This window comes from Adiantum capillus-veneris, chromosome 30, assembly GCF_014529385.1.
Source record: "Adiantum capillus-veneris isolate H3 chromosome 30, ASM1452938v2, whole genome shotgun sequence".
Lineage (NCBI taxonomy): Eukaryota > Viridiplantae > Streptophyta > Polypodiopsida > Polypodiales > Pteridaceae > Adiantum > Adiantum capillus-veneris.
In genome coordinates, this window is record NC_140960.1 from 108,332,668 (window position 1) to 108,359,180 (window position 26,513).

The following is a 26,513-nucleotide window of genomic DNA, read 5'->3' on the forward strand; positions in this document are numbered from 1 at the left end:
TATACCTGGCCAATAAAACTGTCGGCGTACAAGAGCATAAGTTTTTCTAATCCCCGGGTGCCCTGCACTTTGACTATCATGACATTCATAAAGAATTTGGCACCGAATGTCCGTGTCCATTGGTACACAAACTCTCCCCTTGTGGAGTAGTTACCCATTGTCGATGATAAAATGCTTCCATCGCTGGAGTTCATCACTTGATAAAGGAGAACTAGGTGTGGAGGTTCTATACACCACCGTCATTGGAGTGAGAAGGATCCCTCTTTTGAACATGGCTCCACACTTTGGAATATGATTCATCATGCTCATATTTTCCCTTGAGAGAATCTAAAAATTCACTACGAAGTTCCGTTGCCCGGTTATGTATAAATTACCTCTAGCTAAAGACCCTATTCATTCGAAATCCGTTCAATTAGCGGAACTCATGTAAATTTGAGAAAAAAAAGACAATATCAGATTCGATTAAAATTAGCAAGGACGTGGAAGCATATTCTTAATATCTCAGATGAATTGCTTTAAATCCTCTCTCTTTTTATAGCAAGGCGTGCAAGGTATTTAGTATATAGTCATTGGCAAAAAGGCAAAGATGGGGACGATGGATCTAGCGAGAGTAGGTTACATGCAACACAAGGTCTATTTGATTTATTAAATGCACTAAAACAAGATTATAGTAGCTGTCGTGTTCATGTTCCTTATGCTAGCCTGAAAGGTGTAGTGAGTGTCAATCAACGCAATGTTGGCCAATTCGGCCTAATTGCACCTGTTATTACAACTTGTGTGATCATATTCTTCGTCCTGGTATTGGCAAATCCTTTTGTGAGCCTCCCTTGCAAAGTGCTTCTCTCTTGAAGTTTTGAATATAAGTGACAATGGGCTAACAAGATACTTTTCTGAAGCTACTGTAAGCTAATTGCTTTCCCAGCAAAGCCCTATTGTAGCCGTGGGTTGGTCATTGGGATCATCTTGTTGATTTTGTTTCCATGAATTATACAAGTTTCCATTTTCCATGTACTCATAGATGAGCAACATTTCATTGTCAGTCTGCAAATAACCCCACAAAGAGATGAGGTTAGGATGCTTGATTTTCCCTATTGTTTTTAGCTTTGCCTGGAAATATCCTGGCTTATCCTTATCATCAATCTTATGGATGAGCTTCTTAACCGCTACCACAGTTTGATCATCTAAGGTGGCCTTGTAGATTATGCTAAATCCTTCACTGCCTATCGTGGCCTCTTCATAGAAGCCCCTGGTGGCCTCCTCGAGCTCTTTGTAGGATATCTGGCAAATCTCTATGCCTTCATATAAGGCGACATTGATGCTAAGTGACTTTTCTAGATTTCTTCTTGCTAAATATGATCTGTGGGATATGTTGCTTGAAGATGTATAAGTGATCGATAGCTTGTCCATGGAATTATCGTGAATTAGCTCTTTCATGTGCTTCTGTGTTTCAATCATACGGAATGAACACTTAAGACCTGCAACAAGGATTAATGCTGCAACCACAGAAACAATAACTATTGTAATCTTGGATCTAAATCACCGATGGTGGCTCAAGAACAAGCTGTCCATGGAGGTATGGGAACTGTTTGATGGAGGAGATGATACCTAACATGGTGGGAAAGGTTTGCAACACAGATAACGATTGTTGGCGAAGCTGGAAGCTGGAAAGGTAGAGAGATTTCCAAAGTCCAAAATCCGGATAGGTTTTTGTTTGATAAATTAAGATGATTTATGATCTCCAACCTTGATAGCCTAGAGGGGATAGGGCCTTGAAGGTGGTTATGGTCTAGGTGGTTTTTGGAGCATTGGACCAGGTTACTAGGCTGAAAGGGATGGTGCCAGTGAGGTTGTTATGTAGTAATGAAAGCACTTGGGTGTAGATTAGGCTACCATAGTCCTCTGGAATAGTGCATGTAAGCTTGTTTTGGCCAACATCAAAGAATGTTAGGCTGCCTTCACTGGATTTTTGAGGGTTAGGGATGTAGTATGGTGCAATGTCTGCACAGAAACGCTAAGGTTGCATCTTTGCTCTGGAAGTTTGGAATTTTTCTTAGCCTTAAGGGGTCAACTCCTCTCATGGTAAGAACTAAACCCAAGCCATACTCTGTGCATAGATCTCCTTACAAATACTTAAAATACCTGAATCGCAAACCAATGCTGAGCATTCCTTTTATCACATTCCCTGCTTGCTCGATTAGTTCGCGGGGGATGATGCCCTCTAGCTCATTGCTGCTAAGATCCAACCACACCAGATACCTGCAGTTTCCAAGTGTGGGTGGAATTGTGCCTGATAACGAATTTTTGCCAAGGTGAAAAATTTTGATTCTTGGCATAAACCCCACCTCTAGTAGAATGTTACTTGTGAGATGGTTGTTGAAATAGTTAGCCACTCTAGGCTGCTGCAATTTGAGAGGGTGGCCGGGATGGTGCTGGACAAGGGCCTAGATGCAAGTAATTCATTCGCCAGCACGAGACCACTAAAGGAATACTGCCTGTGATGTAAAGAGGTTGCTTGTGAGGAGAGCAAGCTACTCTAAGGTGTAGTTTGCAAAGGTGGGTAGAATTGTGCCTTGCCGTTGAAAAGGTGAGAAACAGAAACCACAGTTGGCTTGTCGTTTAGTAGATGTCAAGTCTTCTCCCTCAATGAAATGAGATTGGCCCAATCCTTCCTACAGGTAAGGCAAGATGGGCAGTGGCTTTGCCATTCACAAAATTATGATATCTAATGTGACAAGGTTAAACCATCCGAGGGCAGTGCCCCATACAATTCATTATCTGCAAGCAGCAACTTCTTGAGAGAAGGACCACAAAAGAAGGGCAGGATGCTTTTTGTGGTATGGGATAAAAGTAAGTTTATTTTAGTCTAACAAGAGAGAAGAGAGCAGCTCCCTTCCGTCCAAATTAACATGATAAGATATCAATGAAAGAGCTCCCTTCAGTCCAAATTAACATGATAAGAAGACATCAATGAAAGAGCTCCCTTCAGTCCAAATTAACATAATAACACATCAATGAAAGAGCTCCCTTCAGTCCGAAGTAACATGATAAGACATCAGGAGCTTCCTTCAATCCAAATAAAAGTATCTCCCAAAGGAAAGCTTTCTTGCCAGCTTCCTTCAGTCCAAAGGATACTAAATAGCTTAGCTCCCTTCAATTTAAGGTGAGGTGGATTCCTAGCCTAGGGTGGTTCTCTCCCGTCCAAGGAGAAAGAGTTCCCTTCACTCCAAAGTTTATTTTAGTTCAAAGCTCCCTTCAATCCAAAGAAAGTATACTGAAATGATTTCCTTACCACAAAAAGCTTTCGGTGTCGCATAATCACCTCACCAGCACCATCTAGCTCGTTGCCACTGAGATCAACCCACAATAGATACCTGGAGTTCCCAAGTGTAGGCAGTATTGTTCCCGACAATAAATTGTTGCTGAGATGCAAAAATTTGATTCTTGGCATAAGCCCCAGCTATGTCGGAATGTAACTTGTCAGACGGTTGTTGGAATTTGATATAGTTAGCCACTTTAGGTTGCTGCAGTTTGAGAGGGTGGGCAGGGTGGTGCCGTTGATAAGGTTGAGGTTGAGCACCAGTAGCCATAATTGCCTTGTTGCACTGCGGATGTCAACATGGATTTCTTGTTCAATAAAGTTGCCCTACATAACCATCTCTCTCATGTAAGGCATAGCCGGTAGCGATGTGGGGAAGGTGCAAGTCATAAAGTGGCAACTAACATTTATTGCAGCAAGGCTATTGCAACTCTCCAAGGGAACCACCCCAAAAAAATCATTGTCTGCTAATAGCAATCTGCGGAGCAAAGGACCACAAATTTTGCCAGGAATACTTCCTGTGAAGGCATTTGCATTGAGGTGAAGTACCTTTAACCTACTGGAGTTGGGGAGGGATGCAAGAAGAGGGCCCATGAACTTGTTGAATCTCAATACAAGCTTATGCAAAGCCGGAAATTGGGATTATCTTGTTTCTTCTTGTTGCCAAAAGATCTGTAACATTTAATGGCCTAATAACTTGTGTGTAGCGGAAATGAGCATGAACATAGTGGGCATTTCATTAGAATATATTCCTAATGAGAATTACAAGAGTGCTTGGGTGGAGAGAGCAACAAAAAGCATAACACCTAGTTAGATAGCATTGACAATACTTTCAAAAGAGAGAGAAATTAAGCTAATGAAAACAGTTGAGGACCGGATTTGCATGGAGCCGGTCCCCCCTCCAAAAGGCTTTGTATTATGGTTTCTCCCATCAAGAGAGACATTGTACAATACAATTTTTTGTGTTCCTTCAAGACTAGGTAGTGCAATGAAGATGAAAGCTTCATGCACTAAGAAAAACACTTAGCAAACACAACTTGAATTATCCCCGTTCTCAGACCCAAGACCTCACACACCTTCCAAGATGGTGAGAGCTAGCAGGGTATGAGAGTAGATTGAGAGGAAGAAGGATTATCTTACGAGAAAGATGTACATCTCTTCACATAATCACTCATATTAGCATAGCTTAGCTTAGTAATTAGCTTGTTAGAGGAGATGAGCATGCATTAAAGCTTCGTTCTTGGTTGGATTTGCATCCACATGCCAAGAGTGTGTTGATGTAGGCTTCTATCTCACAAACCTGGAGTAGGTGATGAGCTCTCCATTAAAGCTTGGGAAGAGATAGTCTTCTCTTTCTTCACACATGAGATTGTGTGAGTGTGTGTGTGTGTGATAATGCCTTGCAAAAATCAGCCCCCTCTCTCTCTTGGGCGAGCCCTCTTGCTGAGCCCTCATTGGCTCTCCCCAAGTCAAGCGAATGACTATTAAGCAGCATAAGTGATAGCCTTCTGACATGTGTCCCCCTTTCCCCTTTTGTGAGAGCTTTAGGTAATTAAATAATTAAACTAAACTCTCATTGGACCCCTTTTCCTCCTGGCCAATAGGAATCAGGCAAGCCATTGGGCTCCTAAATGCTCATTGGACCCCTTGTGAGACTGCCCAATAGTCTTCTAGGAGACTTAATTCTCATTGGTTTCTTTTATTAAATGTTTTTAAATTAATTAAACTAGATTTAATCTAGCTTAATTCTCATTGGTCCACTTCAAGGGTCATCCAATAGAAACTGGGCACACCTTGTGGGCATCTGGCCTAGGGAGCTGACATGTGTCCCTCATTCCCTTTGTGTAAAGGGAGCCTGTGTGTGTGTGTGTGTGTGTGTGTGTGGCTTTCTCTCTAATCCCCTAGAAGAAGGGCTCGCCCCCTCCCATGCAGGGATATGTGTTGACTTTGGAGCGCACACAAAGCATCCAATTCCCCCTAATCTTTAACCCTTTGGACACAACCTTTGAATTTTGGAACCTTAGCATTTTGGAAGTCTTAATGGGCTGAACCTTAGGGTCTTTTTAGCCCATTGTTGCACATGGCTCTTTTGCAGATGGCCCCCCTTTTGGATCCCTATTTTCCCTCCTTTGGATCCCTACTGTGGCCGGTCTGCTAGCTTAACCAATATTCTAGCCTTTTCTCCCCTGGCACTTCCCCACATTAAATGATCAGTTTAATATAAGAAAATCATTTAGGAGAATTAGATATTGATTATTATGACATTACCTCTCTCTTGAAATCATAGTCGTCCTCGACTATGGTGTAGAGAAGATAAAGCATATTCATGAGTCCTTTTCTTAGCGGGTAGAGGATCCCTATGTTACCCTACGACATCATTGCACAATGGATGACTAGTCCATTTGGCGCTTGAGAGCCTTAGGCTGCCGCAAGCATGTCTGCACATTAGTCCTATCAGTCTTCCATAATAGAGTGAGAAGCTCTACTTGGTGTTTGGGAGACGTCGTCTCCGCAAACTTGATCTAAGCATGCATACTACTTCATTTTTGTGCACAATAAAGAAAAAGAAAGTCTTATAAGACAAAAACTTTGTTCATTTTTAACATTTTGTACATTTGCTTACTCATTGGGAAGCATTGTAAGCATTGACAAGGTTTAGGTTATCCTTTAATTGTATGCCTTGCATCCATCTAGCATCTTCAAAAGGATAATTCTTAAACTTAATAAGATATCGTCGGATAGTCTTACCGCCTCTTAGCACCTTGTCTTCATGTCGGAGAATGGACTCGGGCTGCAGCACCTCCTCTTGGTCCTCGATCTCCGACGGGTCTTCAATAGTTGGTTCTTGAGGTGGATCTCCCTTGTAAGGCTTTAATAGGCTCACATGGAAAGCATTGTGTATGAGCCAATGATTGGGCAACTTGAGTTGATAGGCCATCTCATTGATTGGCCTAAGAATCTAAAAGGGACCATAGTACCTTTTTGCTAGTTTAGCATAGTACTTTTGGTGGCCCGAAGGATTCTTGCCCGTCGTGTGCCTTAATCGAGCCTTGGGAAACTTTAACAAGACCCAATCGTTTTCTTTAAAGGCTTGGGCTCTTCTGTGCTTGTCAACAGCAGCCTTTTGCCTTTCCTGTGAGATAGAGATAGCATCCTTAATCTTTTGGAAAGATTCTTGTAGGTCTCGGCTATACTCATCTGCAGCGAAGATCTTCCCATGTATCTTAAGTAGCAAGGGACTTTTTGATCTTCCCTCAATTGCCTCGAAAGTTTATTTTCCCGTGGAAGTATGTACAGTGTTATTGTCAGCATACTCCACTAAGGGTAAGTACTTCTCCCATTGGGATCTTTGATCTACTTCCGTTACATACGCTTTTAGTAGATCGAGAATGGTTAGGTTAGCTATTTCACTTTGGCCATCCATTTGTGGATGATAGGCCGAAGAGAAGTTTAGCCTTGTCCCTAAATTCTCAAAGAGACCCTTCTAGAAATTACTGGTCATTCTAGGATCTCTATCCGACACTATGGACATTGGCAAGCCATGGTACTTGAAAATTTGTGAAATGAAGAGGGTTGCCATTTGATGGGATTTGATAGTCTTTTTGACAGGTATAAAATGAGCTTCTTTACTGAACCTGTCTACTATCGTCCATATTCCCGTATTCCCATGGATAGACTTAGGCAATCCAAAGATAAAATCCATGGATATGCTCTCCCATGGTGAATTAGGGATTGGCAAGGGTTGAAGCAATCCAAGTTGCGTCCCTCTATCAAATTTTTTCTTTTGGCCAATAGAAATATGTTTCAATTCCCTTTAAGGTAGACTAAATCCCTCTATGCCTCGCATAAGGTGGAGCATGAGATTCATACATTACTTTCTCACGTAGTGAGTTAGGAACGCATAGTCTATTTCCATAGAGAAGATAACCATCTTGTAAGGTAAATGGTTCTTCTTTCTTCCCTAATGCAAGGACTGAAATCACATCTCTAAAATCGGGATCAATAGCATACTCATCTATCATTGAAGATAGATCATTGTGAGTTGCTATGGAAACCGCATTCACTCTCGGCCGTCTTGAGAGTGCATCAGCTACTTGATTATGATTGCCAGCAATGTGAGCAATATGAAAATGAAATTGCGAAAGGAAATTTTCCCACCTCATTTGTTTGTCGGAGAGCTTGGTCTGCGTCATGAAGTACTTAAGAATTTGGTGATCCGTTCGCAGAATGAAAGGACTCCCCAATAAATAGTGCTTCCATGAGTCTAAGGCATGTAGAACTGCAAGGAGTTCCTTTTCATATATGCCTAGAGCTTGCTCAACAGGGTCGAGCCTTCGACTCTCATAGCCTATGGCATGCCCTTCTTGGAGTAAAACAGCTCCAATGCAATCACCACAAGCATCACATTGAACCTCAAATGGTTTTGAGAGATCCGGTAGTGTAAGCATAGGTTGAGAGATAAGCTTTTCGAAAGCATTGTTCTCCTTAGCAGACCATGTATACCTAACGATTTTCTTGGTTAGGTCATGTAATGGTCCCGCAATTTGTGAGAACTTTTCTGTGGAGCGTCTATAGTATGCACACATACCTATAAAGCTTCTCAGTTCATGAAGATTCCTTGGTTTAGGCCATCCTTTTATTACCTCTAGCTTAGATGGATCCATTTGGATGCCATCTTGAGAGATAATATGACCTAAATACTGAATCTCTTGCAAGAAAAATTCACTTTTCTTTCGGTTAACATGAAGTTTATTCTCTCTTAAAACTTGAAATATTACCTGGAGGTGTTGCTTGTGTTCCTCCAATGAATTAGAGTAGATGATAATATCATCAAAGAACACTCCAGTGAAGGTTCGATGAGGCCTGAACAGCTTCTCCATCAAGAGGTTGAATGTGGCTGGTGCATTGGTCAAGCCAAAAGGCATGACAATGTATTCGTAAAGACCAAATGTGGTGCGAAATGCGGTCTTTACAATGTCTTGATCAACTATCCTTATTTGATGATAGCCACTTTTTAGGTCAATCCTACTGAAGTAGGTCGATCCTTGTAGCTTATCAAATAGGTCTTCTACCTGTGGAACGGGAAACCTATTCTTGATAGTGATCCTATTTAGTGCTCTATAGTCGACACACATACGATATGTGCCGTCTTTCTTTTGCACTAATAGCACAGGTGAGCAAAATGGAGATGAGCTTGGCCTAGCCATACCCTTCTCAACTAACTCATGCACTTGCCGCATAATCTCCTCTTGATGAGCTTGAGAAACTCTATCAGGAGGTTTGTTAGGCGGTGAACTTCTTGGAAGAAGTTCGATTGCATGGTCATCATTACCTCGTCTAGGAGGTAGCTCACAAGGGATGCCGTCAATAAAAACATCTTGAAACCCCTTGAGAAAATTGGATAACTCTAATTCCTTTTGGTTGCTTTTATTTTCTTTTTCTAAAGCATTAGGTTCATTTTGAGAGTCTTTAACAAAAATCATGTACACGGAAATAGAGCTCTTTATTGACTTGTTGAAAGCTGGTGTATGTACAATGGGGATAGTGTTACCCATTTCCTTAGCATCTATATACATGTCTTTTTCCCTGAACTTAAAGGAGATTCTCCTTTCAGGAAATTTAACATCGGCAGCTAGGCGGTCAAACCATGGTGCCCCTAGGATTACTTCCTCATGCTTGAGAGGAGAGATAAACAAGTCCTCTTTGTCCACATAGCCTTGGACATGAAGCCTCAATTTCCCAATTAAGGGAGTGACTGAAGCTTCTTGCCCCTTGAAGGCACTGTCTGCAGGTAGGACATCTCCCATCTCGTAGGATTGTATGCCTAGCTTGGTGGCTAACTCCATAGATATAAAATTGTGAGTAGAACTAGGGTCAAAGAGAATAAAAGCATCATGTTCTCTTACCTTTCCCCAAGCATGGCATAGAGGAGATCCTTTGTGGTAAGTTTGGTGATTCTCCTCCTCTTGGATTTCAACCAAGGAAGCTCTAGGAGGATCTTGGCGGTTGTTCTTTTGGGGACAAGCGCGGTACGCGTGCCCTTGTTCGCCACACTTGAAACACCGGTTATCCTTACGATAACGCTCAAGCTCTTGAGGAGAGAGTTTATTCTTACCTTTGTAAACTCCCTTCTCTTTAGCTTTGTTGGAGTTGCCCTTAGGAGACTTTTGGACATTGTCCTTCCCCTTAGGCTCATTGGAACCCTTGTTTCCGGGGGCTTATTATTTATTTTAGCCCCCATTTGGAAATTGATTGGAGAGGCCACCATAGTATGGTGTATTACCGCCGATATGGTACGTGGCCTTTGGGAGTTGACATACTCCGCCATTTATTCGGTTAAGCCCGCACAAAATTGTTGCTTTTGCTCTCCAAAATCCAAATTTTTGAAGACAGTGGCTTTGAGTTGTAGGTCCCAAAACTTGTCTACATATTTGTGGATGGATTCATTGGGGGAGAGCTTTAAGCTGCGCCATTCGGTGAGTACTTTGTCTTTTGCATCGGTGGCCAAAAACTACTTCATAATGGAAGCTCTTAAAGCTTTCCATGTTCGTGGAGCTTCACCGTTGGCTCGTAGGCTAGACCACCATTGTCTAGCAGACTTTTGAAAGTGCATAGCTACATGGCATAGCTTAGAGGACTCCGTGAAGCCCTCATCTCCAAACGCCGCATCAAATTGCTGGATAAAGGCCAAGACTTTGTCCGTAGCACCAAAGGTGCCATCATAAGTAAGGAAAGAGATGCTCTTCCCTCCCTCTTTGAATTTCTTCAACTCGGACGACCTCTTCCATTTCGGCATAGGATTTCCTATGGCCTCTTCTTTTTGATGGTTCAAAGGTTGCACCATCACTTTCTTCAGAAGGTGAAGAATTTGAAGAAGGTGGAGAAGAGGGTGACCTCTTTCTCGCCATTTTCTTGTCTTGATCTTTGTCGTCTTCACCATCACTTTCATAAGAGGAAGAGGATGAAGAAGATGGAGAAGAGGGTGTCCTCTTTCTCTCCTTTTTCTTCTCTTTCTTTTTATCATCCCTCTTTGAATTGTGGTGAGGAGAAGAATACGATGGTGTTCTCCGCTTTGGTGGTGATGGAGAGCGTTTAGCCCGCCGTCTTCGTGGAGCCATCTCTGCCGAGGTGGCGGGAGACTCGCTTCTTTCTCGTTCCTTCGGTGGAGGCTCCTGAGTTCTCCTTTGGGAAGGAGATGCATCATCAAGAAGTAAATTCTTAAGCCCTTCATATGGATTCTCTTCTTCTTCCCGAATCGGAGAGAGACCTCTTTTGGTAGTCTCACAAGGAGGCTTCCTAGGTGTTCTCTCGTCATGGTGATGAGCTTGGAGAATCCCGTGAGCACGGAGCTGCCGTTGCACTTCACTTTGGAGAGATGGATTGCCCATGGATTGTTGAAGCCTAGAAACAAGATAGTTAACAAGCATTGAAGCATCATTAGTAGCTTTCTCATGAGAAAAATCAAAGCTATCAACATTAATTTCACTCTCTTTACTATTGTCAGCCATTCTAACAACTTTTAGGTGTAAACTTTTTAGGTGTACTTTGGCACTTCAAGCCCTAGTTGCTACTCCTCTTTAACCCTTTAGAAAAAGCACTCAAGCTACTGTACCTGCGGCTCGAATACCATTAATTGCAAGGAATAGAAGAGAGGGTCTTTCAACACCAAAATAGCACCGGCTCCTATCAAGCTTCTAATAGCTCAAAAGTGGTTAAGCCGTAGGCAAGCCCCGTAGGACTCCACTATTAAGACCATAGCTCTCAACGGTGATGCCCCGTTAATTGCACAAAGGCAGGCGCACTGCAAGGCTGAAAAATCCCTATTCTACTTACTCACAGGCAATTAATAATACCAACCATTTGTAGGTAGCTTGAGGACCTCCCTTCTTGAGCAAGAAAAGAGAAACCTTGTGCTCTGATACCAATGTAACATTTAATGGCCTAATAACTTGTGTGTAGCGGAAATGAGCATGAACATAGTGGGCATTTCATTAGAATAGATTCCTAATGAGAATTACAAGAGTCCTTGGGTGGAGAGAGCAACAAAAAGCATAACACCTAGTTAGATAGCATCGACAATACTTTCAAAAGAGAGAGAAATTAAGCTAATGAAAACAGTTGAGGACCGGATTTGCATGGAGCCGATCCCCCCTCCAAAAGGCTTTGTATTATGGTTTCTCCCATCAAGAGAGACATTGTACAATACAATTTTTTGTGTTCCTTCAAGACTAGGTAGTGCAATGAAGATGAAAGCTTCATGCACTAAGAAAAACACTTAGCAAACACAACTTGAATTATCCCCGTTCTCAGACCCAAGAACTCACACACCTTCGAAGATGGTGAGAGCTCGCAGGGTATGAGAGTAGATTGAGAGGAAGAAGGAGTATCTTACGAGAAAGATGTACATCTCCTCACATAATCACTCATATTAGCATAGCTTAGCTTAGTAATTATCTTGGTAGAGGAGATGAGCATGCATTGAAGCTTCGCTCTTGGTTGGATTTGCATCCACATGCCAAGAGTGTGTTGATGTAGGCTTCTATCTCACAAACTTGGAGTAGATGATGAGCTCTCCATTAAAGCTTGGGAAGAGATAGTCTTCTCTTTCTTCACACATGAGATTTTGTGAGTGTGTGTGTGATAATGCCTTGCAAAAATCAGCCCCCTCTCTCTCTTGGGCGAGCCCTCTTGCTATTTGCTCTTGCTGAGCCCTCATTGGCTCTCCCCAAGTCAAGCCAATCGCTATTAAGCAGCATAAGTGATAGCCTTCTGACATGTGTCCCCCTTTCCCCTTTTGTGAGAGCTTTAGGTAATTAAATAATTAAACTAAACTCTCATTGGACCCCTTTGCCTCCTGGCCAATAGGAATCAGGCAAGCCATTGGGCTCCTAAATGCTCATTGGACCCCTTGTGAGACTGCCCAATAGTCTTCTAGGAGACTTAATTCTCATTGGTTTCTTTTATTAAATGTTTTTAGATTAATTAAACTAGATTTACTCTAGCTTAATTCTCATTGGTCCACTTCAAGGGTCATCCAATAGAAACTGGGCACACCTTGTGGGCATCTGGCCTAGGGAGCTGACATGTGTCCCTCATTCCCTTTGTGTAAAGGGAGCCTGTGTGTGTGTGTGTGTGTGTGGCTTTCTCTCTCATCCCCTAGAATAAGGGCTCACCCCCTCCCATGTAGGGATATGTGTTGATTTTGGAGAGCACACAAAGCATCCAATTCCCCCTAAGCTTTAACCCTTTGGACACAACCTTTGAATTTTGGAACCTTAGCATTTTGGAAGTCTTAATGGGCTGACCTTAGGGTCTTATTAGCCCATTGTTGCACATGGCTCTTTTGCAGATGGCCCTCTTTTTGGATCCCTATTTTCCCTCCTTTGGATCCCTACTGTGGCCGGTCTGCTAGCTTAACCAATATTCTAGCCTTTTCTCCCCTGGCACTTCCCCACATTAAATGATCAGTTTAATATGAGAAAATCATTTAGGAGAATTAGATATTGATTATTATGAAAAGATCCAACTTCTTAAGTTGGTGTAAAGAATCCCCAAAATCGGGTAGTATTGAAGCTGTGAGATGATTTTTGGAGACGAAAAGCACCTCTAGGCTTACTAGTTGGTTGAAGATGGTGGGAATATTTCCAATGAAGGAGTTCAAGGAGACATTGACATGGCACAAGCTTTGGGAGGAGCTGAGGGATGTGAGAATTGGGCCTGTTATAAAATTTTTAGAGAGATCTAATAGAGTTAGGTTTGAACAAGTACCAGCTATGGCAGTTGTGAGGTTCAAGGTAGATAATAAGAAGGCTTCAAAGAGGTATTTTTCCAGTTTCTTGATTAAAGGAAATGTTAAGATGTTTAAGTGTCCTGCATTGGCCAATACCCATCGGGAGGCTGCCTGAAAGGCTATTGTTTGAAATGTTAAGCCATGAAAGAAATGGTGCCGCAATGTAGGAGAGATCACTAGAGAAGTTGTTGTGTGAAAGCCTTGTCAAGCACGCAATCAAACCCTTCCCTTCCCCAAGATTACAAATCCACTCCCTATCATACTGCGCCTATTCTGCCTTCGCCATTAAAAGAAAATAGCCGCTGGATGAATCGAACCCGGGGGGGTACTTTTTAATGTTGCTCGTCGATTTCTGCCAACAATCTCATGATGAATCATCAAATCCACTCTACGAAGCTACCATACCAATTCTCGTGAAAGTGGAATGCTCAGGGTTAGACTGGAACTACTCTACTCGGTTTCTCCATCTTTCGAGATAGATCATCTATCCTATAGGTTAGGTGGTTTGCGGGAGGGGATGAATTGGCCTTTAGCGGACTCGACTTTTAGCACGTACAATAAATCCCGTAGGATTCCTCCATTATTAGGTGATCTCTCCCAAAAACTACGGCTAATTATTCAAATAAGTGTCTTTTCTCTGCAGTTTTTGTCGATATAACCAAAGAAAAGAAGCCATCACGCAATTTCGACGGTACATTCTTTGAGTGCGGAACAGTTACTTCAAGTGAACTAGCTTTACTGCATGAAAGCTGTTGTTACTTCGAGCAAAGTACATTTAGTGGATGAAGTCATGGGTGAAGATGCAGGTGCTTCAGGTAAAGTACCTTAAGTAGATGAAGATGCGGGTGCTTTAAGTAAATTTGAAGTAGCTTGAGTAGATGAAGGATTTTTTTAATTTGATTTTTGCCCTTTTGAATCCCGTCACTCGCTATCCCTTTCACAGCAACTACAAGTCCTGCGAGCAAAATGCAACCTTAAACCTTACCGTGCCTTCTTTTCTTGTTAGGTGGTGTTGGTTAGGGGCAAGCCACTATCTGGCTGTCTGGCTTATCTGAGTTAAGCTTATCGTGCTTATCCGAGTTAGCCAGACGGCCAGATAGTTGGTCAGGGGCAAGCCACTATCTGGCCATCTGGCTTATCTGAGTTAAGCTTATCGTGCTTATCCGAGTTAGCCAGACAACCACTATCTGTCCGTTTGGATTATCTGAGTTAAGCTTATCGTGCTTATCTGAGTTAGGCATATCTGATTTGAGCTTATCGGGGTTAGGCGAGCCGGAGGTCATATAGTATTTGAGGGGTTACGAGAGCTGTCATTCAATAGTTTCTCGGTTGTTGACAGGTCAACCTTTCAACAACACTTCCACAAAGATTCCATGAAGATTCCTCAAAGATTCTCTAAAGATTCCATATGAAGATGTTGATGAAGTGATGAAGATGACGATGGATGTTGTAATGTGAAGATACAAGCTCATGGACATCATCGAATATCCCGTTATTATCATTTTGAGCCATTACGACCACTTTTGTAATGTTTACAAGAACTTCATATTTTAAGTCGACAATTGTATTTTGGCCACAGATGCTTGTTGGATGAGCAAAGCCAGCTCATGGTGTTGTAATTAAGCTCTATAGAAGCCTAGGGACAAATCAGGTCATTTTGGTCGGACATTAGGTTTTCTAAGGTTTAGTATATAAACCAAAACCTAAAGCTTTGTAAAGGGACCGCTAATAATCTTATCTACTGTGTCGATTGGGAGACTGCGAGAGAGTGAGAGTGTGTGTGTGTGTGCAACAAGAGCTACGGTGGTCGGAATCGCAAACGGAGAGCAGCTACATGTTGCCCACGAGGAGAGCTATGCATGGATGCTTACATCACGCGCGTTCGTCTATGTTTTGGCAGATTCACCCGCGAGCTACTTTTGGAGTTTAGGTGAGTAAATGGTGTCCGTTTTTGCATTTCAGCATATCCACGCGATCAAAGCGAGTAGAGATACGCATTAGGCATCTTAGTTTTTGGAAATGTCGACCTGCAAGAACCTGTCAGACATCCTACGCGATTCTGCACCTAGTGTTTTTGGGTAGGGTTTTGGGTCACGGACGTTAGGGAGGGTGGCCTATTGGTGTTGATAGGATATCCCTCAAGTTTCGTAATGTTTCGAGAACGTCTAATGGGATTTTGGCTGCGGTAGCATCATAGGAGACTCTCACATTCACAGAACCGATGGCATGTAGATTTGATATCTTTGTAGGAAGTAGTCATTAGTCGGTCGAAGAAGTTGACACCCTTTGCTTGCTTCCATGCGCCTACGGGTCGAGCTCCGTCCTCAGTTGACATTATATGTTAGGTGAGTTCTTGCTATGTTGACGTCCGTCGCGGCATATCTGCCGACATTGGCGCCGTTGCCGGGGACGAGGGCCTTAAGTAGGTGACTGAGACTATTCCTTCACGATAGAGGTCCCTCTGGCTTGCCAGAGTATATTCGTTATTTTAGATAGTATCGGAGAGTGGTGGACTCTTTTGGTCTTAGAGGGAGTCTAGGGAGCGTGTGCCTGGCCTAGATCCTTCGTCTTAGGTAGTATTAGGTAGTAGTGTAGAGAGTAGGAGTTGGAGTGGTAGATGTGGTGGTAGGTTGACTTGAGAGTCCATGTGAGGCTAGGAAGCAACCAAGACATCAAAATCACCATCTCACATGATGAGTAGGAGTAGGGTAAGTAGGATATCTTGATTGCTGATCTAGAGTACTTTATGCATGTCTTATTTGCTGTTAGGCTCATCAGAGAAGTGGAAAATGCTAAGTAGGAAATACGGTAAATTGTGTTTGGAAGCTGATTTGAAGTCCAAAAGTTTCTGTGATTATTGTTGAGAGCTCTACAGAGCATAGGGAGTACTACTCCCAGAAAAAAATTGCATTTTAAGACAGTAGACATCCTACGCGTAGGATGTCTCTAGGGCACTTTTCGCAAGGAATTTGAGGAAACTGAGGTTACCAGTGTGTTCAGAGGGGGCATTGACTTGAGTGTTTTTCCCTATTTTTGTTGACCAAAAGCCAAAAGGTGGAGTCAAAAAACGTAAAATTTCAGAAAAGGCTTAAATTGAGTGATTTTTGCATGTTTTTGCAAGAGTGAAGCATACTTGCACTTGCTGAGAGCATAAGAAAACATCAGGGACACTTCAGTCTGAAAAAATAAGCAGTAGACATCCTACGCGCAGGATGTCTACAGGGTGATCTAGGCATTTTTTTGAAAATCTGAGGTTACCAGTGTGTTTAGAAGGTAGGTTCTACCCTATTTTCACTTGGAAAGTGGAAATTTGACCAAATTTTTACAAATTAAAGCCAAAAGATGAGAATCGCCAGACATCCTATCCAAATTGTGTCCAAGGCCTAATTTTGAGACCAAACAATAGGATGACTCCATAGGCATGTTCTTAATGTTGTATTGAGTGCATGTGATAAATTTCATCTCATTTGGGTCAGTGAAAGTGAAGATTAAACAGACTTTAGCGTTTTTGGACGGACAAAAGGCAAGAATAGATAGTTTTGGGGTCTTTTGACATCCAAAACTCAAATCTAAGCATACCAGTGGGTTGTTGAAGACTAGGGGAATCTTTGGTCCAAGTTTGTGTTCATTCTGAGCAAATAGACATCCTACGCATAGGATGTCTCTTGCATGATTTTGAAGCCAAAACCCTACTATGACCATACCATAGTGTTGTATAGCCTTATATAAGCCTCCTAGGAAAATTTGGTCCATTTTGGAGTTGATTTGACTTGGGAATTCATCAGAATAGACATCTGGCTTTTGAAACAGATACTTGATCATTTGACCAGCCTACAAGTGTCAGAATCAAAAAGTGAGAATAGTTGTGTGTTTAGCACATCAAGGGGAACCTTGGATTCAATTTTGGGCTAAATCTGAGCAAAAAGACATCCTATCCGTAGGATTTCTCCAGGTGAATTTTATGTCCAATTGAAATTTTGAGCATACCAGTGTGTTGTTAGACTCCAGGGGAACCTGTGGTTCAAATTTTGGCCAAATCTAAGCAAAAAGACATCCTACCCATAGGATGTCTCCAGGTGATTTTTAGGTCCAATTGAAATTTTGAGCATACCAGTGTGTTGTTAGACTCTAGGGGAACCTGTGGTTCAAATTTTGGCCAAATCTAAGCAAAAAGACATCCTACCCGTAGGATGTCTCCAGGTGCTAAGTGAACTTCTGGGGAGATTTTGACCTCATACAATTGTTTATCATGTTCTATTAAGCTTAGCCATCAAGTTTCAAGTCATTTGGACATCATTTGCTCCTGATATAAGACATCCTACCCTCTGAGTGCACCAGAAGCTTATGCAGCCCAAATCTTGCCCTTTTGGCATCGAAATTCAAATCTGAGCATAGCATTGGGTTGCTGGACTCAAGGGGAATCTAGGGTTCGAATTTTATTCAATTCTGAGAAAAAAGACATCCTACCCGTAGGATGTCTTCTGCATGATTTTGGACCTTAGACCAACATTTGACAATACCAAAGTATTTCATAGCATCTTATAAGCCTGCCAGTCAATTTTGGTCCAAATTTGGAGCTCATTTGACTTGAAAAATCAGTTGATAGAGTATCCAGCTTCTGAAACAGATTCTTGAGCATTTGACCAACCTCGAGGTGTCAGAAACAAAAAGTGAGGATACCTAGGGGTTCAACACACCAAGGGGAGTCTCTAGAACAAATTTTATTCAATTCTGAGCAAAAATACATCCTACCCGTAGGATGTCTAGGAGCTTATTTTGAAATTCTGAGCATACCACTGTGTTGCTAGACTCAAGCGGAACCTTTGAACCAAATCTTGCTTCATTCTGAGCAGAAAAAAATTTGGACGTAGGATGTCTCCAGGGGGTTTTTGGGCAGGAATTTGGGAATTCTGAGACCACCAGTGTATTCAGAGGGTAGGTTTTACCCTAGGAACATGTTGACTTGAGTGTTTTCCCATGTTTTTGATGTCCAAAAGTCAAAAGGCGAAGTTAAAAAGCGAAAAATTCATAAATTGCTTGTTTGGAGTGATTTTGACATTCAAATGAAATTCTGAGCATACCAAGGTGTTGCTAGACTCAAGGGGAACCTTTGAACCAAATCTTGCCTTATTCTGAGCAGAACAAAATTTGGGCGTAGGATGTCTCCACGCCAGTTTTAGGATCCAACTGTAATTTTGACCATACAGGGGTGTTCACATTGTACAGAGATCCCAAATCTTCTTTTACAATTGAATTTGGACTCATTTTGACCATTCTAAACTGCATTTCACTATTTTGGCCATAACTTTCACAAACGGTATTGGATTGGAAAAGTTTTTATATCAAAACATAGCCTGAGAGCGACACTACAGATCTTAGAGAAAAACTTATACTAAATGTATGACTTTGGAAACCATTTAGGTCAAATTTGAAAAAAACGTTGTTTAAGGCCTCAAAATGCATCCAGAAGTCAGGAGTGTCTAAAACCGACAGTTTGAAAGAATTGTGAGAAAACAGTCACTGTTTTGGACATAGTTTTGACTTTTCCCTAGGAGAGGGGCTAGTGAGCCATAAGAAAGGTCATCGGCTAGAGTCAACCCAGGCTCTGAAACAGACCGCCCAAATCGACCTAGAGCGAACACGAGTGCATGTGAGATTTTCATCATCGGGAGGCTGAAATTTGAAACCAGATTTGGTCTCTAGGCCTTCTAATTGACCATTAAAGACTGCTAAGTTAGCATATTGAAATTATCTTTTGGGAAAACCATTGGTCACCCACGGGAAGGTGTAAAAGTTAAGTACGGCCTAGTGTAAAATTTGAGCATCCATACACAAATATGGTAGCAGTAAGACCATACACAAGGAATCTTGATTTTGCAACAACAGTCGCAAGTTTTGGAGAACTTTAACACAAGATTTTTGCTAGCAAATCGCTGCAACTTGTGCATAATTCTCTTGTGCTAGCTTAACTTTAGTTTAGCTAAAAGCGAACTTGAAAGTCACTTCCAAGCTCAAGGAACAAGTGTGGCCGTCAAAGGCACATCAAGAATTTTTGCATTCATTGTGAAAAAGTTTTCTAGCTAAATAGAATTTTGCAGATTGTGTGCTAAAGTGAACACAGGTTAGCTCGACTCAAGAATCGCTAGGAAGGGAGCAGTCGTTGTAGTATAGTGGTAAGTTGCATAACTTATCACAGTGCTTCCAATAGATCGAGGCCTGATAAAAAGATCTAGGCAAAGAAAGCAGCCAGACAAGTCAGTATCAGTCTTGACAAGCAAGGGAGCTAAGAAGTTCAAGCAGTGCAAGCAAAGCCCAGTTCAGAAAACTCAGAGATTAAGACATTCACAAAAGCTTAAGGACCTCAAGAGAAAAAGACTGACACAAGGGTGCTAATAATTTTTATTAGCATTGAGGCAAGCAATTAGAGCTATCACTGAACAGGTACAACAAGGGATTCAAGACGAAAGAAATGGCGTCTCAAAGGAATCAGACCAGCCGAGATGAATCGTCAAATACATCCATAGAAATTACAAGAGAGCAAATTTGGATCTATCTGATTGGCCACTACAAAGGACTGCCATGCTATGAGGATGTCAATCGGAATTTGTACATCAAGACAAAGAAAGATATAGAGGGAACTCGGACATCTCAATATGTGGAAGTTGAAACAGCGAAGAACGTACTACACCCACATCCAGATTTCATGGAAGACTGTTTGGGATGAGGCACGGAAAATACATCGACAATGAGATAGAAATGTTGTACAAAGATCAACTTACAGATATATGTTCATATCCTCCAAGTAGTTTTCTGTACAAAGCACAAGATGGAAAACGGAAAATTGGTACCCTCTATGGAGACGAAGACGGTCGATACTACAGGGCTGTCACAAGTCATGAAGTTCCTGTAGAAAAAAATCATTATTTTGCAGTAGAAGCAATTGGATCAAGAGGAGAAGACTACATGTCTAAAGGTGGTAATGTATACCATCGCTTCATGGGTTTACCTCTAACTATGCACCTGGAAGAATTGACACCTACAACTGTCACTACACAAATGAGTGACACACCACATGACACACAACAAGGCATAACACAAGACACCACATGGAAAGACACGGCACAAGTCTCGTGCACCCCACAAGCACAAGACAAACCACAAACACACAAAATTGCATAAACAGGGAATACGCCGGAAGTATCACCTATGAAGATAGCACAACTTCAAAAGGAACTAGCTCGGTCTCAAGAGCTATTTAACAAAGCACAAGAAGTCATATCATCGGGCATTAAACAGATGCCAACATCAGATATGGAACCCTCTCGGATGGGGGGAGTTCAAACTCAACAAAGATACCCTATCTCTTCAAGAGTGGGATTAAGAAGTCCAGTTTTACAAGAAGCAGTGTCCTTTTTAGCCCAAGGGGAATTTCAAGAAGCATTGGAAGATGCCGAGCCGGAGGAGAGACCACCCGAAATTCACAATGCCAAATGTAGAAGGTCAGGTCAAGATGTCATTGTGGTCGACAAATACGGTAGGCACTATGAAATAGCCGATGTGAAAAATATGGATGAGTTTAACATTTGTGGGCAACCTGTAAGTCACATACTTGGACCCCATCCAAAAGCACCATCCAAGGAAACGGAAAACAAAGATTCGGTTCGATCTTCACCCCGGTGCAAACCTCGCCAAAGTCAACTCGGAAACATAGCCCTAATTCTATGCAAAGCCCCAAGTCAAAGACCATACGCTGATGGAAGAATTAGTATTACGACTACTAGAAAGAATGGATAGTGATTTGATCTTGTATGCAAGCAATAATGGAAGCTATTTTCAGCTTCTCAAGGACAAGACGACGGAGGATAAAGAGACGAAGCAAGTGGATACACCTAAGTCAGTCGTAATCTATAGGTACATGCATGTAACTCAGATGTCTTATTTGTATTGAGATACCATAGAAAATCATTATCAACAGTACTATGGAGAGTTGCATCGTTCAAAGAATGCAAATACTGAGGTAGAGGCATATTGCAACCAGTGTGCCATCAGTCATTTAATCAAGGACTGTCCAACATAGCTCTACCTAGAAAAGAAGAAGCAACAAGCCAAAAGCAAAGTTCAAACACTGACAACAAGGGAACGGAAGCAAGAATCCCCAACGAGATCTCCGGAAAAGAAGCAGACCTTGTCGCAGAGCACAAAAGATAGGCTCAAGACACAGTTGCTTGAAGTCAAGGGTTTCAACGACATTATCATAGAGAATCAGGCTTTCAAAAAAGATCAATTGAATCAGTTGGTTCAAGATCACTTAACACTAGAATGGTAACATGACACTTTTATGTCCTTGGACACTTTTGTGTCTTGTTAAGTGACCATTTTTCTTGAATTATTTGAAGAGTATAAAAATGATTTTCTAGGTGCTATATATCCACAAAGTTGCCTTATGAGCTGAAAAAAACTTAGCAGTTTTTTTGGAGTATCGATCTCACCATTAACCTTACTCTTGCACAACATTTTTGAACCTAAACTGTGTGAAAAAACAGGTCCTGTTTTTGGCTTTTTTTCAATTTTTGGCAACTATACCACTCTAAACTTCATGTTTGTGACGTTTAGATGGCTAGTGGTTAGGCCTTCATAGTTCTCAACATGTTTTGATGCTTGTAGGGAGAGCTAAGTGTTAAAATTGAAAGTTATGACCAATTTACAAGAATTGCATAATCCTGTTTTTTTGCCAAAATTAGCACTTTTATGATTTTTTTAGTGGCTTTCTTGATATCCAAATTCAATTTTGATTGTGTAAGTGTAATGTATAACATAAAGCTAATCTTCCTTAAGTTTTGGGGGACCTAATATGCTATATAGCATAGTATATGATGATGGTTGAGTTTTTTGATTGCTGAAGAATACGATACATTTTAGAGTAGCAAGTATAACTTTCTCAATATTGTTAGTTTCTTAGGCCAATTGTGTGTATTTTGTAGGTAGTAACCATATCTAATCAGAGACTACAAACTTGGCTAGATATTGAGTAGTTTCTATGGGTTTCTAGAGGTCATAATGCTAAACCCAGTTTTTTCATGTTTGGTGTATTTAGCACTTTATCATTGCCCCCAAGGTTCCAATTGTAAGAGATCCATTATCCTTTCGACATGATCCATGGCTCCTTTTGAATCCAAAGGCCCAAAGGGAACTAAGAAAACATGTATATAGTATCTGTATTGAGCGTGACTATAGAAACTTTGATGATGGGTCCGCAGAATGAAAAAAATGCAACTCTTTTGTACCTATTTTTTGCCCAAAAAACATTTAGTGAGGTAAAGAAACCATATGTTTTGGTTCCCAACCCATTGAAGTTAACGGGGCATTTTATCTCATGTCCTACAAAAATCCCCACTCTTATTTATATGCAATCAACTGTAAGAAATTGCTGTTTTGGGCAAAATGCACTGGTCCATAAACTTTGGAGGCTTGTAGTGACCAAGGGATGAGAAAAATTACAAGTTTCTCATTTTTCCCATATGTAGTAGTTATCGAACTATAAGCTCATGAAAGGATTTTTCAAAATGAGTGGATCTACTATGGTTTTGGAAAATTTTTCCAAAACCCTGAAAGGACACTTTTATGTCCTGTTAGGTTACCATTCTAGTGTTAAAGAACCTCAGTGAGGACAAGTCAAAGCATCCACAAGGTGATGAAGATGAAGCTCGCAGTTCAAGGTTCGAGAGCAAAAGAAGCCAAGATTCTGAAGATGGTAAGTCAACCCAAGAAGAGGTGGCAGAGGTAACATCAAATCTTAGTGCCATGTCACAAGCGGAAGGCATGCAAGAAAAGTCAAAGAATGAAGCTGAAATTCCACAAGGAAATTCCTCTACTTTGGAATATGTAGTGGTGGTTAAATAAATCAAAAACCAATAGAAGCTAAAAGACGATGTAGATGAATTCTTAGAACCCACCGAAGAACAGGAAATGACCGACTCCAAGATTGACTACCAAGGACAAGCAATGCAGAATATGAATGAATATTTTCAAACAGAGACTCTACAAGAACCCATGGAGCAATGTGAACCAAAGGCCACGGCGACCGTTGCATTAGAAGAAGAGAGTCAACCTCAACATCCTGCTACACAAGCTTCAAAAGATTTCTAAGAAGAAAAGTCACCATTGAATGACCTTCGAGTGCTAGAAGAAGTAAATAGTGACAGAGAGCTTATGAAATCAAGAATCAAGGCGTCACAGTCAGAAACTAGCAATGAAGACCAACAAGCAGCTCATGCTATAGACCTTCCCCAAAGCTATAGATGAGAAGATAGATACCACTTGGGACATGCTACAACCAGTCAAATGACAAAGAAGTTCAACATACAAGAGGATGACAAAGCTTCCAAGGCACAAAAGGCCAAGACAAGTACCAAAAGCAAAGAGGACATGAGTTACTTGGTAGCCAACAAGAAGATTAAATTCTTGTTGGATGTGCATGAGAAAATGAAGTCCAATTTCACAGCAGAGATAGATTCCACTACCACGACGAATGTCATGTTTTATGGGCTATGGTTACTTCTAGATAAGCCGGAGTTGTATGAAGTTCAGGTAAAGGTTTCCATATCACATAAAAACGAGGTCACAAGTTTGGGGATTGCAGAAGCCACCCTTAAACTACGGTCAAAGGTCATTAAAGACAAATTCATAGTGGTGGATTCATAGAAAATGAGCACACATTTGATTTTGTCCAAGAAACGGGCAAAGACAGTTGAAGAAGAACCTGGATTTTCAACAATGGTCATCACGACTAGCTCTCAAGAAAGCCAGCCTACGACCACTCCAAGATTATATGCTGCTAACAAAGAAAAAGCTAAAGTTAGCACACAAATGTCCTACCAACACACGCATCCTCTTCAATCAAAGTCTTTAGTCCAACCCACTCAGGTTCAAGATAATGCTTCTACATCAACGGTCAATACGCTTCCACGCCCAAGGCAGACTCCAAAGAAAGTTTTTCAACCAAAATACCCTACACTGCGAGATTATCGTCGACAAAAATATTTTAAGATCTGCATCAAAGCTGAAGAAATCAAAGTCAAGGACCCAATATGGGTAGATGATCGTAGCCAACACATGGAAGGTACACACATAGGTTGGATAGCCTCCCAATACAGACTGGAAGAGCAAGGCTATTATGAAGGTCACAAGGAAATTTGGTTACCAAAACCAAAAATCTCAGATTATGCAGTAAATAAAGGCTTCAAAAAGCGACCGCAACAGCAACAAGGCTCATATTCCTCTCGCCAAAGGAGACCAACCAACAAGGCCCGTCATAAGTACATAGGAAATTTCAAATAAAACTAGCCTTCACAACATCATCGGACTTCATCGGTACAAAATCCCACAAATGACACTCTTGTACATCTCAAGACGACATCACAAACATCATGGGAAGTGCCATCTACAATTCTTCAAGCACAAGGTTACTATCAAGGAAATCGGAGAATCTGGCTACCAAAGATGCTAGGTAAACATTCTTCAATCAGACGACTTCAACTTGAAAATAATCGCAATTTCATAGAAGGCAAAATTAAGGACAATGTCACAGTCAAGGCAAAGGATATCTGCAAAGACACGCTAATCATAGCATGCAGATACAAATGGGTGCCAAAAGAACAACACATACCGAAGAATATTGAAGTCATCTCTAGCTCTCAAAAAATGTCAATACATGATGGACAAAGTGTTACAAAGAATGGAGCGAGCCAATCTTCTCAACCAAGGGACCAACAACAACAAAAAGAAATTTTGACAACCAAGGTCACCCAGGTATGGCAAAAGAAACCAATATTGCCAGAATGGTCCTTTACAAATCCTCTCTTCGAGGATGGGAGTTTTGAATTTCAAAACCTATTCTTGGTCGAAAGCTTCCGAGAAGTAAGTCAAGTCGCCATAAAAATCATGGAATAAGAGTCAAGGGTTGGGCAGCTGAGCCACTAAATGAGCAAGCATCAGACCCTAGCTTCATGTCTTAATATTTTTTGTGGTCTATGAGTCTAGATATATAGATTATAGCTCAAGCTGGAAGAGTTGAGCATATGTAAGTCATGTCGCTCATGCTGGATAGGTGAGCATAAGGGTCGAAGTCTAATTATTTTAATCGGTGGAGTGGCGGAGTAGTCCAAAAAACACTCACGCACATGTACTGTAATGGCTATTGCCCGCACTGGAGCAATAGTCATTACGGGAATGATTACCCGCAACTACATTATATGAACATCAACATATAGAATGACAAAAGAAGGAAGTACACAATACACAAGCACATAACACCTCTTGCTTCATTCATGTATATTCCAGACTCAGAGTTACAACAGTAGATGCCATGAATATCATAGATATTGGTTAAGTTACATCAAAAGACAGGTATGCCCCTCCATATACAACCGTTGCTGCAGCGCAGATCGGGAACGGTGCACACACTCCTGTCCCATGATATCCCGTGAAGAACTGCCGCTACGGCCGCAGCATACCGCATGACTCCTGATCCGCAGTGTCCAAACCTCCGCAGGACCGCATGTGCGGCTAATGCCGTAACATCTGGCATGCACGGTGGATTGCGCGAACCCACACTCAGCATCTCCGGTTGGAAGGTTCCGGTGGTTTCTCTGCACCCTTCTCTGGTGAAGAGGAAATATCAATATAGCCAAAGCCTCTAAAATCTGTAGTATGTGCTCGATAGACCTCATCCAGAAGATGTGGATCTATCTCAATTTGTTCCGGCCGCTCTTCATCCAATTCCTGCAAAACATCCAATCGATAAATCACAGAATCCTCCGGAAGAAGCTGATCCACAATCAACATCCGCATACTCAGAATCACATGCTCCACCGGAGTGATTGCCTCCATGCCAAATGCCAACTTAAAAGGAGTCAATCCTGTTGCCACTTTATAAGTTGTCCGATAGGCCCATAAGGCGGAAGGAAGTTTCACATCCCAGTCCGTCCGATGCATATTCACCAACTTTGTTAAAATCCGAATCAATTGCTTATTAGTTGATTCTGCTTGCCCATTCGCCTGAGGATAATATGGAAAAGATTTCCTGTGTAATACAAAATAAAACCGTAGCATTCTCTCCATCACCTTATTCAAAAAATGACTTCCCCTGTCACTAACCAACTCAATAGGGCAGCCATATCTAGAAAAGCATACCATGTCCATGGAATGCTAGGAATAACCCTCGCCTATTGCGGGACTGTGCTATCCTCAGCAGCTGCTCCTGTTAGAAACAGGGACGCATCCGGAAATTCATCAACTACACCCATAGGCGTCTCTCCGGAATCTAACCTAGATAGGTAGTCAACCACCGCATGCTGGGCCCCTGGCCGATGTATGACCTCAAAGTCAAATTCCTGCAGCAAAAGCAGG